The sequence below is a fragment of the Oreochromis niloticus genome, linkage group LG18, assembly GCF_001858045.2.
Source record: "Oreochromis niloticus isolate F11D_XX linkage group LG18, O_niloticus_UMD_NMBU, whole genome shotgun sequence".
NCBI lineage: Eukaryota > Metazoa > Chordata > Actinopteri > Cichliformes > Cichlidae > Oreochromis > Oreochromis niloticus.
Window position 1 is genome coordinate 11,086,436 of NC_031982.2, and position 13,928 is coordinate 11,100,363.

Genomic DNA, 13,928 nt, shown 5'->3' on the forward strand with positions numbered 1-13,928 from the left:
GGAACAGAGTAGTCTTCTTTTTACTTATCTGATAGGACCTTCTAACTAACCTATGGGGTTCCACAAGGTTCAATCTTGGGTCCATTATTACTTTCTTTCTACATGCTTCCTTTAGCTGACATTATTTAATCTTTTAATGACATTTGTTATATTTTTTAGGCTCATGACTTTCAGCTGTGTATGTCGAGGAGGATTTTGCAGCATCATTTTAAACAACCTGCAACTGTTCTATTGAGGTTTTCCTAGGACATGTTTATAGTGCATTGCAGTAATTCAAATGAACTAGAAATTAATAATAATTTCTAGTTCATGTGACAAAATGGAGTTTACTTTACATTTCTCAGATGACGAAAACAGGAATGAACCAAAGACTTGACATGTGCATCCAAAGTAAAACCAGAATCAAAGGTTATACCAAGGTTCCTAACAGAGGAGTTTGCCAAAGAACCAAGAGGTGTCTCCTTTATCCCAGTGTCGGGGGAAATCTCCCAAATAGAAGGCTGCCAAAGTAAAACAGAGACACAGTGAGACAATATAATCAATCACATGTACATGGGTGAACGTCTCAGAAGAGAGTCACACAGTGTACTTCTTTATTCGTGCATTTATAGTCACTGGTGACAACAGTGAATACGTCTATTCATAGGCAGAGGAATGTTAGTGCGTAGGGAGTGAAGATAAGAGTGGTTGAGGTGTATGTGTGTGTGTTGTGAGATTCAGAAGGACGCAGCCCTTCTTTTTGTTAGAGAGCGCAGATAAAAGTATCCAGCTCTCCTCTTCCTGCTTGTTCAGCTATTATTGCTGTGAGAAAGAATTTATAAAACAGTCTTGTAGTGGACAACAGTCTAAGTCATCAAAAGGTCAACATACAGTATTCTATCATATGCAAACTTATATCATTAAAAGCTTATACTGACTACTAAGTACAATTTTCCATTGACACCCAGACATGCATTTTTCTGGTGCAATGATAATTATTTCAGCCCTGCATAGGGGGCACCAGATTATTTTTTTCTAAACCTGAGCTCTAAACTAATTCCAGACCCCTTACATCTGACCACTTACTGCTCTCCAGTCTGCCAAGTTCACACCACTGTCATCACTCCTAAACTGTGAAATGGTTTGCCTTTACTAATTATATCTTCCCCCTCAATTGTCCGTTAAAAAACCTACAACTTTATTTCTGTTGTTAAAGTAAGCAAGCTTTGTTGTTTTTATCAGTGAGCCTGAAATTGGCTGATATTCAGATTTTGTCACTTTTGACCATTTCAAGCCTACCCTTTCTCTTTTCATCATATTTTTATAACATTTTCCAAAATCTTTAGGTATTTCTTTGAATTCTCCTAAGAACAACAGAGTCTTGAGGATGCAATTGCCCCAACTTTCAAAAACATAAAGTAAAAATATCCATCCACCCATTTTCAATTGCTCAGGGTCACAGCTGTCATGGGGTGAGAGGCGAGAAACACCATCAGTCTGTTACAGGACTAACACAGAGAAACAGACAACTATTGCTCTCAATCACTCCTTTGACCAGTGTTTGGACTGTGGAAGAAATCACATAAGCACAGTGAGAACAGAAAGGCCCCTGCTGGCCATTGGAGTCAAACCCAGGACCATTAATGGCTGTGAGGCGATGGTACCACTGCGCCACCCAATATCAAAATAATTTATCTAGATGAATAATGTCATGTTCCTGTTACGAAATGTTCCTCTCATGTCTTTCCAGTGGAGTGTTTTGTATGGCCACAAACACACACACTTTCAACTAAACACAGACACACAATTCAAATTCAAAGTTCAAATCTTATAGTCTGCAACTGTTGACTGTGTGGTTTCAGTTCTGACATCCCACACACTGTCCACTGTCCATGCAACTTCACTAAATGTAACATGTTTGTGTGTGTGTGTATCTGTGTGTGTGTGTGTGTGTGTGTGTGTGTAGGTATTGTCTTTGCATTACACAGCTCTCCTATTTCAGGAATTAATGTTGGTATCCTGGATCATCAGATCATCTTTTTTCTTTCCACACAATGAGAGATGACGTGACTGTTTCATGTTGCTATCACTGCTGTCACAGTGATATGAAATCCAATATTGGGCCATCATGAGACAAGTTTTATTAAGTTTTCTCCTTCAGCGCATCAAAATTTTGTCTATAATAAGATATGCATTGTGTGAAAGTGATACTTATAATGACATTGACACTTAATGCTTCAGCACTGTAGATTGCAGGGATAATGTTTAATATTATTTGAATACTTTTACTGAAGATAAGACAAGGAGATTTATTTGCTAATAACCTTAATGATTACCGCTCTAACGAGGCCTCGGCGCTCACTGGATGGTCTTCACTGTGAATAGAAATATGAACTGTGATTCAAACTTCATTGTCCTGAGCAATTTGCTTGGTTCCTCTTCAAAATCCTCATTTATGAATGTTGTTTTGCAATAATTCAGAAAAAGGAACAAGGATGCCAAACAATATTTTTACTGGAGAATTTTATGAGAGACATATTTTTAATTTGCATTTAAACTCTATATTGTGTATATTGTGCATTTTGCTATTTATCGTACTGTTTATTTTAATCTCTGTGTGCAGCGCTTTGTGACTACCTGTCTATGAAAAGCGCTTAATAAATAAACTTTACTTACTTACTTACTTACTTAATAAAAAAAAAAATTGGGTTTGGTAATTGACATGAAAAATGTAATCGATTCACACTGAATTTCACGAAATATCACTACATCTTGATATTCAAGAGGAATTAAATACACTAAACACATTACAGTGATACATTTTTTTGCAAAATCTTACAGAGCAAGTGAAATTGCTTTTTTTCCACCTGCAAATGTGACAGTGACGGTTTAGATAGTTTACAAAGCCATAAACAGACAGTAACCTATAGCAATTACGTGACAAGTTACTGGAATCGTTTAGCATACAGATGAAGAACAAAACTAGTGGGAGAACTTTGCTGATGATGGATGGAGTGCACCAGAGGGGGTTCTTTCAGAGCTGAGCCCACTGGAGACCGGCTGATACACCAAGAATATTAAAGAGGAGACCGGACGCAAAGAAGCTAAGCTGGGCTGGAAGGTGTTAGCACTACTGAAGCAGTATAACCTGATGTTGAGTGAATGACTGAACGGGCTCTTAAATATGCAGCTGGCTGATAAGCCGAGGGAGAGCAGGTGTGCTAGCCAGAGATCCAGCCGAAGCCGGTTGCATGACATCATAGCTGTAGTAAGACTTACCCGCTCACACACTCAGACCTCAGGGAAGAGAGAGAAAGCAACTGTTGGAGGATAAGTGAGGAAATGTCAAAGAAAAGGGGAGAAAAAGGAAGGAAAGGCAGAAGTATCAGGGGACCAGGGACCATGATGGCTACGTTTTTGCCATGATGACACATACACACGGTGAAAGGTGAAAACAATACTAGTAACACCACTGAAGCTGTTAAAGAACTGCAGTGGATAAACATTTCAGTGTGGCTTTGATCACAGTGAAGCTGCACAAACACGAGCTGAACAAAACCGGGATATTAATAAGACTAAAGGCCATCTGACACACTGTGTAAATTAGAGAACTTTGGAGTTACCAGGCGGTGTGGTTTATAACCCGGGAGACAAAATTATGCAGCCTTTCATTGTGCTCTTGGCAGCAGTCCCTCTCTCCTGGATAGAGCTCTACAGACACAGATGACATGTTGGCAGTGTGAAAACTTATCGAAAAATTGTTAATGGGTACTGCTTAGGTGTAGGTTTGTGCTATTCTTGGTTTTACATTGGTCATAAGTGTTAAAAAGAAAACTTTCACTGCAGCCATTTTTTTCACACTTGTTCCTCTTTGCGGTGAACTCACTGCAGTTTCCTTTGGCGGTCACACAAACTTTGTTGTCACCTAGTCAACATTTGACCTCTGAATAGCATAATTTCCACTGCTCTTTGGTGGACTTCATGCAAATGAATCTTCCCACAATCTATTGCTTTCAACAGCCAGAGAGTTACAGAAAGGGTGACAGCACGACATGGTGAAAGCAAGTACATGAACGCAGCATCCTCTGTTTCTGAGTAAGATTAAGATTAAGATTAACTCCTTGTTAATCTTAACAAGGAGTCCACTGAGTCCTGTGAAAACTTTCTTTCTAACATGACTGTATGTGGTCATCTTTTCTCATTTCATAGACCATTAATATAGTTTACCTTTGGTGATACATAGTTCCCTGCAATCTTGCACACCAGTGACAAGGTCTACCGAGCCATTTGAAGGTATCCAGCTTCCTTCAGCTGGCTCCAGTTTCCAAGAGAAAGGAAAAAGCCAGCTTCTGCTTTCTGGTCAGGCCATCATGCAACTGCTTAGTAGTTTATAATGGAACTGGCTTACTTTGAGGTGTGATGGATGATGACAATTTCAATATTAAATGCATTTCGCTATGTAAGTGAAATTAAAACTGGATGTAAAAGCTGTGATTTCTATGTGCTGTAAACTGGTTACTTTTTTTGATGTACTATATGCCGAGAGTCTGGTCCACATATGAGTAATTACTGCACCTTGCTTTTTTTCAAAACTATCTGTTCTGTCCATAAGTCAGGTTCTGTTCTGCGTATTTCCTCGAGAGCATTAATAGATGTTTGGCCAACTTTTCCACTTTCTGACCCTTCAGGCCAGGAGTTGGCGTAAGGTGATCCAGATCAATATGGAGTTAACGTAAGTGCGGAGGCAAAAAGACCAGAGCTTCATCTCCCTCCTGCAGACACTGAGGATGAGGAGGTACCCTATTTCATTATCACATTTTGTTTTGTTCAAATAATGTAATTGCACCTGAAATGGTATTACATATGTATACTAAGTGGTTTCCACTTATGTACATATGTTATAAATGTCCTTGTAGCTGTTAGGAGCACTGCAGGTCTGTTTTTCTTCCAAACAGCTTTTGGATTGCTCTGACTGGCCAAGAAACTTGTTAAAGGAAAAGTCCGTTAACACAATTCAGGGTGACACTCGGGGTCATGGTCCACTCAGGGTTCAGACCTCAACCTGATTCAAATTCTGTGGTGGGACATTAAGAGAACATACCAATCATAGTGCAAGGTCCAAGCCTTGATTACATATGGGGAAGGTTGCATCAGGAAGGCCATCTGACGTAAACACTTCTCAAATCGAACAGGTGAATCATCAAAAATAAGATTTTCATACTCGATTGATCGGAGCCCAGGCTAACGACGACTGCCTCCAGTGCTGTTGATGGAGAAAAGGAAGGTAGATATATTGTGTGCAGGAGACCAGATGGAAGAAAAACAAAGCGAGGAGCATCAGAAGTGGATTCAACTATCATGGTATAAGTAGGAAAAGAAATGGAGTGGTGGGAATTTTGAAGGAAGATTAAGTGAATAGTGTTGTGGAGGTAAAGAGAGTGTCAGACAGGATCACTGTCAAGATTCAAACTCAAATGCAAGATATGGAAGAAAAAGTTCAATAGCTTTCTTTCAGGTGCAGAAAAAACAGATTGATATTGCTGATGAGAATTTTCAGAGCAAGACAAAGAAGGAGGCAGACACAAAATCCTCTCCACCGTTTTCTGTCACAGAAGGTTCTTCACCAGAATCTCCCAGGAACTGAAAGTGTCTGCACAGAAGAAAGTTGGGTAAGTCAGAAAACAGCACACAAGGAGCTGAACAACACTACTGCAGTAGCAGTTACTGCAACAGTCTGGTGTCTAAGGGATTTCTTCATGCAAGTGGGGTAACAGCTTCCAGAAGTGTCAGGAGGGAAGAGGGCGTAGAAACCCAAAGGAATTGTGCCTCTGGAACAGACAGGCAAAATTAAGAGAAATTCTGGAGTAAGTGGATGAAGTGGTAGGGAGTGTTCCCACGGAGGAGAGAGGGAGACTGGAGCAAATGTCAATGGACATGCTGGCAAAGGGAACAGAGGTGATGAGAGGGTGTTAAGTGGGTAGAGAGGTGAGAAATGCAGAAGGACAGATGCTAGTGGACTTTGGAAAAAAGTTGGAAATGGCTGTAAAGAACATATATTTCAAGAAGAGGAAGGAACACAAGGTGACATAAGATCGGAGGAAGCTGCACACAGGTGGGCTACATCTCATGGAGAAGGTGCAATCTCAAAGAGATATGAGGCTGCAAGGTGGCACTGAGGAAGAACATAATTAGGCAGCATCAAATGTCTGTAGGATGAACTGGCAAATCAAGAAGAAGAAGCAAGAGAAAACACATGCAAGGTTAGGCAGAGTTCAGGGAGCAGTTGAGACAGACTCTGGGTGGTAGGGAAGAGTTACCAGATGACTGGGAAAGTACCAAGAAGGTGTTTGGTATGTCTACTGGACAGAGGAAAGAGGGCAAAGAGACTTTATGCCGGAATGAGCAAGTACAGGAAACAAAGAGGTCAGCAAAGAAAAAGTGGGATAGTCAGAATGATGAAGAAAGTAGACAGGAGTGCTGGGAGGCTAGGTCTACATCAAAGAGAGAAGTGGCAAGACTAAAGGAAAAGTCTTACAGTAAATTGTGAGGTTGTGTGTTTGGACTGTAAGGGAGGAGTAAAGGGTTGATTATATCAATTGGCTAGAAAAAGAGACTGGAAAGGATATGCAGCAGATTAGGGTGATTAAGGATGGAGATGGAAATGTGCTAACGAGTGGAGGGAGTGTGTTGAAGATGGAAGGAGTACTTGGAGGTGGGATTAAATCAGAGATCTGCTTTCAGTCCCTTCTTGTTTCCAAAGTTGATAGATAGCCAGACGGATGAGGTCAGGCAGGAGTCTTTGTGGACAATGATGTTGCAGATGACTTTGTGATCTGTAGTGAGAGTAGCAGGTGGAAGTGAGCCTGGAGAGATGGAGGTGTGCTCTAAAGAGAAGAGGAATGAAAGTCAGTAAAAGCGAAATAGAATATATGAGTGTGAATGAGAGGGAGACGGATGAAAAGGTGACTAAGCAAGGAGCAGCGGTAGTTAAGGTAGTTTAAATAACCTGGGATCAACCATTCAAAGCAACAGACAAGGCACAAGAGAGGTGAAAAAACATAGCAGCAAAGTGAAAAGGAACATTTACAAGATGGTAGTGAGACTTGCTGTGATTATAAGGTTATATTGCTTTAATAGTCTAACAGCTTCCAGCTTCAGTTTAGCTTCTTTGGAGCTCCTCTCCTAATATTCTCCTTGCCAGTCTCCAGTGGGCTCAGCCCTCTAACAGTCCCCTCTGGTGCACTCCATCCATCATCAGCACAGTTCTCTGTTACACATTCCCACTAGTTTTGTTTTTCCTCTCTATGCTAAACAATTCCAATAATTTGTCACTTAAATGTGTAATATGTATAGTGTATTTTTATTTCCTCTTGAATAACAGTAAATTGTGTTATGTTATGAAATTCACTGTGTATCAGTTACAATTTTCATGTCACTAATCAAACCCTGCTCCTCAGTTTACAAGCTAGGGAACTTCACCTGTAAAAATAATGATTGCAATCCTTTTTCTCGTCTCTGAATTATTGCAAAACAAGATTCCCAGATGAGGATTTTGAAGAGAAACCAAACAAAATGCAGGAGGAGAATAAGTATGAGCCAGAAGCCAGAAGAGAGATTTCTTTTGTGTTCACAGTGAAGACTATTCACTGAGCACTGAGGCACTACACTATAGTGTAGTAATAATCAGTTTTTATGGTTTTGTGTTTTCCTTTATTTTATTTTATTTATTTTAGTTTGAGGTTTTTATTGCTTGTATTTCAGTGTAGTTTCAGTTAGTTCCCAGAGTGAATTTTCTGTTTTTGGTTTAGTTAAAAAATTTAGTTAAAATATTTAGTTTCATTTTTTATTAGTTAGTGTTAGTTTTAGTCTAACACTTATTATTATTATCATCATCATCATCATCATCATCATCATCATCATCATCATCATCATTATTATTATTATTGTTATTATTATTATCATTATTTGGAGGGCATATGTCAGATTGAGGAAAATCAGTGCAGTTATGAAATATGATATAAACTCTTACAATATGAACACCTTTTGAAACCAGTTGACTCCCAGTCTTGACAGTAAAAGTGTGCGTGTGTTTGTGTGTGTGTGTGTGTGTGTGTGTGTGTGTGTGTGTGTGTGTACCATGTTTACATATCTTTGTGGGGACCAAGAATTGGAATGTTACTATCTTTGTGGGGACCAACAGCCCTTACGGGGACAAAATGCCCGTCCCAATGAGTTTGAAGGCATTTTTGAGACTCAAAATGCTTTTTTAGTGTCAGGGTTACAATTAGGTTATGGTTAGGTTTAGGCTAAGGGTTAGGGTTAGGCATTCATTTTTGATAGTTAGGGTTAGGGTAAGTGGCTAGGGAAAGCATTATGTCAATTAGACGTCCCCACTAAGATAGGAAAACATGACTCTGTGTGTGTGTGTGTGTGTGTGTATGTGTGTGTGTGTGTGTGTGTGTGTGCTCAGTGAGGAGAGAATTTGTTTTTCCCGTGTTGTACATTATAAATCATAAGCTACACAAAGGACAGTAAACTGAACTGAAAGGACAAAGAGGACAGATTCTTAATGGGAACATTATTCATTTAGATTCATTTAAAATACTTTGAAATTTTGTGGAGAATTAGAAATGTGTACATCAGAAGGAGGAGGTTGAGTGGTTTGGAGACAAAGTTAGAAAGACATCACTGAGATGGTTTGGACGTGTGCAGAGGATGGATAGTGGATGGACAAAAAATGTTAAATATGGAGGTGCCAGGCATGAGTAAAAGAGGAAGACATCAGAGGAGACTCGTGGCTGTAGTGAAGAAGGATACGTAGAGGGTAACAGAGTAGAACGCTGTATGGATAAAGATGGTCTCCCGTGGTGACCCCCAAAGGAAGCAGTGAAAAGAGGAAAAACAAGAAGATCTATCCTGTTTGTAAATCAGAGCATCTAATTTCACAGCAGTGTTTCAAACTCAGCAGGTGCAGGCCACATCAGAAATGACAATAAGCTGAAGTTAAACACTCCCACTGCTGTACATACACATTCACACACAAACACATACCCACAACGGTGTGTTGATTCCACACAACTGCAATCCCACACCAAAATGAAAATGCAAATTACATCTACCTGCAACCATACACCATAAACATTACACACTCTGCTATTTAGACACTTGGCACACGTCTTGTTATTAGTGAGCAGTATGCTCATGTTGGTGGTAGTATTAGTCCTAGCTCACATGATGAAAATGTATAATATTCTGCTGCCATCTGACGCATGACACCAAGACACAGTATGGAAGACCATTAGTGCTGATGGCTGCATTCTCTCTGAGCAGACTGGTTGTCATCATCTCCACTGAGAGGGGTGTAAAAAGAGAGAGTGGGGTCTTCTACATGAGGACCATAATAATGAATTTTCTTCAGGCGCAAACAGTGCAAACACTCAAGGGAGACAACCGCTGGAATTTATAGGGAAATGTTAATCTTGTTATTCATTATATATTTTAGTTTAACATTCAAAAACTATGGTAAATTATGTAAAAAGCTCTTAAACCCTTTTAAGATATCAGCCCTCCTACATACACACACACACACACACACACACACACACACACACACACACACACACACATATATCTATCTATCTATCTATCTATCTACCTATCTATCTATCTATGTGTGTGTGTATATATATATATATATATATATATATATATATATATATATATATATATATATATATATATATATGTATATGTATATGTATATATATATATATGTATATGTATATGTATATATATATATGTATATGTATATGTATACATACATATATATATATATATGTATATGTATATATATATGTATACATACATATATATATATATATGTATATGTATATATATATGTGTGTGTGTATATATACATATATATATATATGTGTGTGTGTGTATATATACATATATATATATGTGTGTGTGTGTATATATACATATATATGTATATATGTATATATGTATATATATATATATATATATACATAAACACCCAGCATGCCCCTGTGGGTGGTTTATCCTTCAAGCTCGGGTCCTCTACCAGAGGCCTGGGAGCTTGAGGGTCCTGCGCAGTATCTTAGCTGTTCCCAGGACTGCGCTCTTCTGGACAGAGATCTCCGATGTTGTTCCCGGGATCTGCTGGAGCCACTCGCCTAGCTTGGGAGTCACCGCACCTAGTGCTCCGATTACCACGGGGACCACCGTTACCTTCACCCTCCACATCCTCTCGAGCTCTTCTCTGAGCCCTTGGTATTTCTCCAGCTTCTCGTGTTCCTTCTTCCTGATATTGCTGTCATTCGGAACCGCTACATCGATCACTACAGCCGTCTTCTTCTGTTTGTCTACCACCACTATGTCCGGTTGGTTAGCCACCACCATTTTGTCCGTCTGCATCTGGAAGTCCCACAGGATCTTAGCTCGGTCATTCTCCGTCACCCTTGGGGGTATCTCCCATTTTGACCTCGGGACTTCCAGGTTATACTCGGCACAGATGTTTCTGTACACTATGCCGGCCACTTGGTTATGGCGTTCCATGTATGCCTTGCCTGCTAGCATCTTGCACCCTGCTGTTATGTGCTGGATTGTCTCTGGGGCATCTTTACACAGCCTGCGCCTGGGGTCTTGCCTGGTGTGATAGACCCCAGCCTCTATGGATCTTGTACTCAGAGCTTGTTCTTGTGCTGCCATGATTAGTGCCTCTGTGCTGTCTTTCAGTCCAGCTTTGTCCAGCCACTGGTAGGATTTCTGGATATCAGCCACCTCCTCTATCTGCCGGTGGTACATACCGTGCAGGGGCCTGTCCTTCCATGATGGTTCCTCGCCTTCCTCCTCTTTCTTGGGTTTCTGCTGCCTGAGGTATTCACTGAGCACGCTGTCAGTTGGGGCCATCTTCATGATGTATTCGTGGATGTTTCTTGTCTCATCCTGGACTGTGGTGCTGACACTCACCAGTCCCCGGCCCCCTTCCTTCCACTTAGCGTACAGCCTCAGGGTGCTGGACTTGGGGTGAAACCCTCCATGCATGGTAAGGAGCTTTCTTGTCTTTATGTCAGTGGCTTCTATCTCCTCCTTTGGCCAGCCTATTACCCCAGCAGGGTACCTGATCACGGGCAGGGCGTAGGTGTTATATATATATATATGACTCACCACCAACACCTGAATAATCCATTAACATTATGTGGCATTTACTCTAACAGATCTAAGCAGATGTGGAGCATATTCAGAGAGGATGGCAGATGAATTTCCCACTTGACTGTACTATGATCTCCAGGCTCCTCAAATGTGAAAACAGCTCACAGATGGAAATGTGTGGGACGCCCAAACACCGTATACACATAAACAAACTTGACTGAGGCACATATGCAGCAGGGCATGTGTGGGATGTTAGTGCTGAAAAATATGAAACACTGACATTGAGCTTTGGTCTGTGCGTATGTGTGTGTGTGAGTGTGCATTTGCAAATGCTCGAAGGACAGATGCGTATGGCCTTTGGAGTTTACCACAACTGCAGTGTACAAGAAAACAACACTGTAGCTTTACAAGATGCAGATGATTTTTGGGCATTAATTGGAATCCACTTGTAATGCAGAAATGAAAAAAGCTAGTTTTAAGACAGTTTTAAAAATAGTTTGCTCCAGAGGTTAAAGGCATTGCCAGAAAAATAAATAAGACTTAATTGGCGTACAGGGACAAAGAAAGAGCTCCAAATAGGGGACGCTTAGGTTTACAGACACTAAATGAGCCTTAGCCTCACTGGTGGAAGCATCGTGGCAGACTGCTGCAGAGCAACGTAAAGCGGTTTGATTGGATATCTGTGCAGAGAGGCATCAGTTGTGGGAAAAGAAAAATAAGATAAAGCCACATGATGACATCCTCCTTCTGGGAATGCTTTCCACAAGGTTTAGCACACAAGGAGCGTGTTTGTGGGAATTTTTGACCATTATTCCAGAAGCACATTTGTGAGGGCAGACACTGATGTTGAACGAGAACGCCCGGCTCAAAGTGTCTACTCTAATTTATTCCATAGGTGATAATCCCCCCCTCCACCAAACTTTACACTTGGCACAATGCAGTGACAAGTGCTGTTCTCCTGGTAACTGTCCATTGGATTGCCAGATGGAGAAGCGTGATTCATCACTCCAGAGAACATGTCTCCACAGGTCCACTGTGTGGCGTGCTTTACACAACTGCAACAAATTCAATTAAATTTGATTTATATGGCACCAAATCACAACAACAGTCACCTCAAGACATTTTATATTGTAAGGTAAAGACCCTACAATAACACAACGAAAACCCCAACAATCAGACATTCCCCTGTGAGCTAGGACTTGGCGACAGTGGGAAACCTCCAGCAGAACCAGGCTGGGGGGGGGGGTCAGACAGTACACACTGAGGAAGGGAGCCAGAGATTAAAAGTAGGGAGGGTGTCTCGGCACACTCTGAATGGTTAATATGAAACTGTCTAATAATTAGACTAACTTTAGAGATATTGCACAAATGCAAGAAAGCATTTCTATATAATTGTTTAAAATGCACATTGAAGGAAAGATCCTGGTCAACATTAATGACTCCAAGATTCATCACAGTGTAACTGGAGGCGAAGGAAATGCCATCCAGAGGAGGTATCTGGTTAGACACCATCTAATGCTTTGCATTGCACTTGGTGATATAAGGCTTTAAATGCAGCTGCTTGGCCGTGGAAACCCATTCCACAATGCTCTTGAGCTGATCTAAAGCCCACATGAATTTTGGAGGTCTGTAGGGATTGACTCTTATGTGTCACAGCATCTGCTGACCCTGCTCTGTGATTTTACGTGACCTACCACTTCGTGGTTGAATTGCTGTTGTTCCCAATCACTTCCACTTTATTATTATACCACTAACAGCTGAATGTGGAATATTTAGTAATGAGGAAATTTAATGACTGTACTTGTCGCACAGATGGCATCGTATCACGGTATCACGCTGGAATTCACCAAGCTCCTCAGAGCGACCCATTCTGTTGCAAATGTTTGTAAAAGCAGTCTGCATGCCTGGGTGCTTGATTTCATACATCTGTGGCCATGAAAGTGATTGGAAGACGTGAATTCAATAATTTGAATGAGCGAGTGATTACTTTTGCTAATATAGTGTAACGTTAGAACTGAAAACAGGACACAACAGCTAGTCCACCCTTTTGTAAAAGCCTACCAGATGAACTCATGTGCTCAGCTGAAGTTGCCTTACACGTTCCCCTGTGAACAGGTGATATCACATCATCTTGCCAACAGTCGGGCCGGTATAACAACGTTTTGTGTCATTTTGTTTGCAAAGGCATCACATGCTGATCAATAGCCAGCTTCCATATTGATCCTGTGTTGGAGACAGAAACAACTCCTGGGATTTTTTTAAATGTAATAACCATTGAGAATCTTCTAAAGCTGCTCTGTGCTATTTCACAGTGAGAACTGAAGTTCCCTCTAAAAGTCATTAACACCATTTAACCAACTGTTGTTTGCCACACCTGTAATGGCCAACCTTCCCTCACAGCCAACGTAATGAATGTGCCCAAAAGGATCTCAGCATCCTTCAATACTGCTTATGACCTCCAAGGACTATTGATTAGTGGGTCTGAGAAGTGATTAGACCCAGTCATGTATCGAGTGAGAATAACGGCACACAGACAAAAGCGTTAAACCCATGTGTGCTCCGTCGAAGGGAGAAAGAGTATACTATGTGTGAGCATCAGAGCTGCTGATCTCTGATGGCTTTGGTTATTACAACAGAAAGGGACGCTTCAAACCCACAATCGAACGCACACCCAGGAGGCATCTGTCCCTGACGGCGGGACAGGAATCCACTTACACCGACAGAGACGGAGAGTCTCTGCAACAGCGCACCGTCAGACAAATCTTACTCCT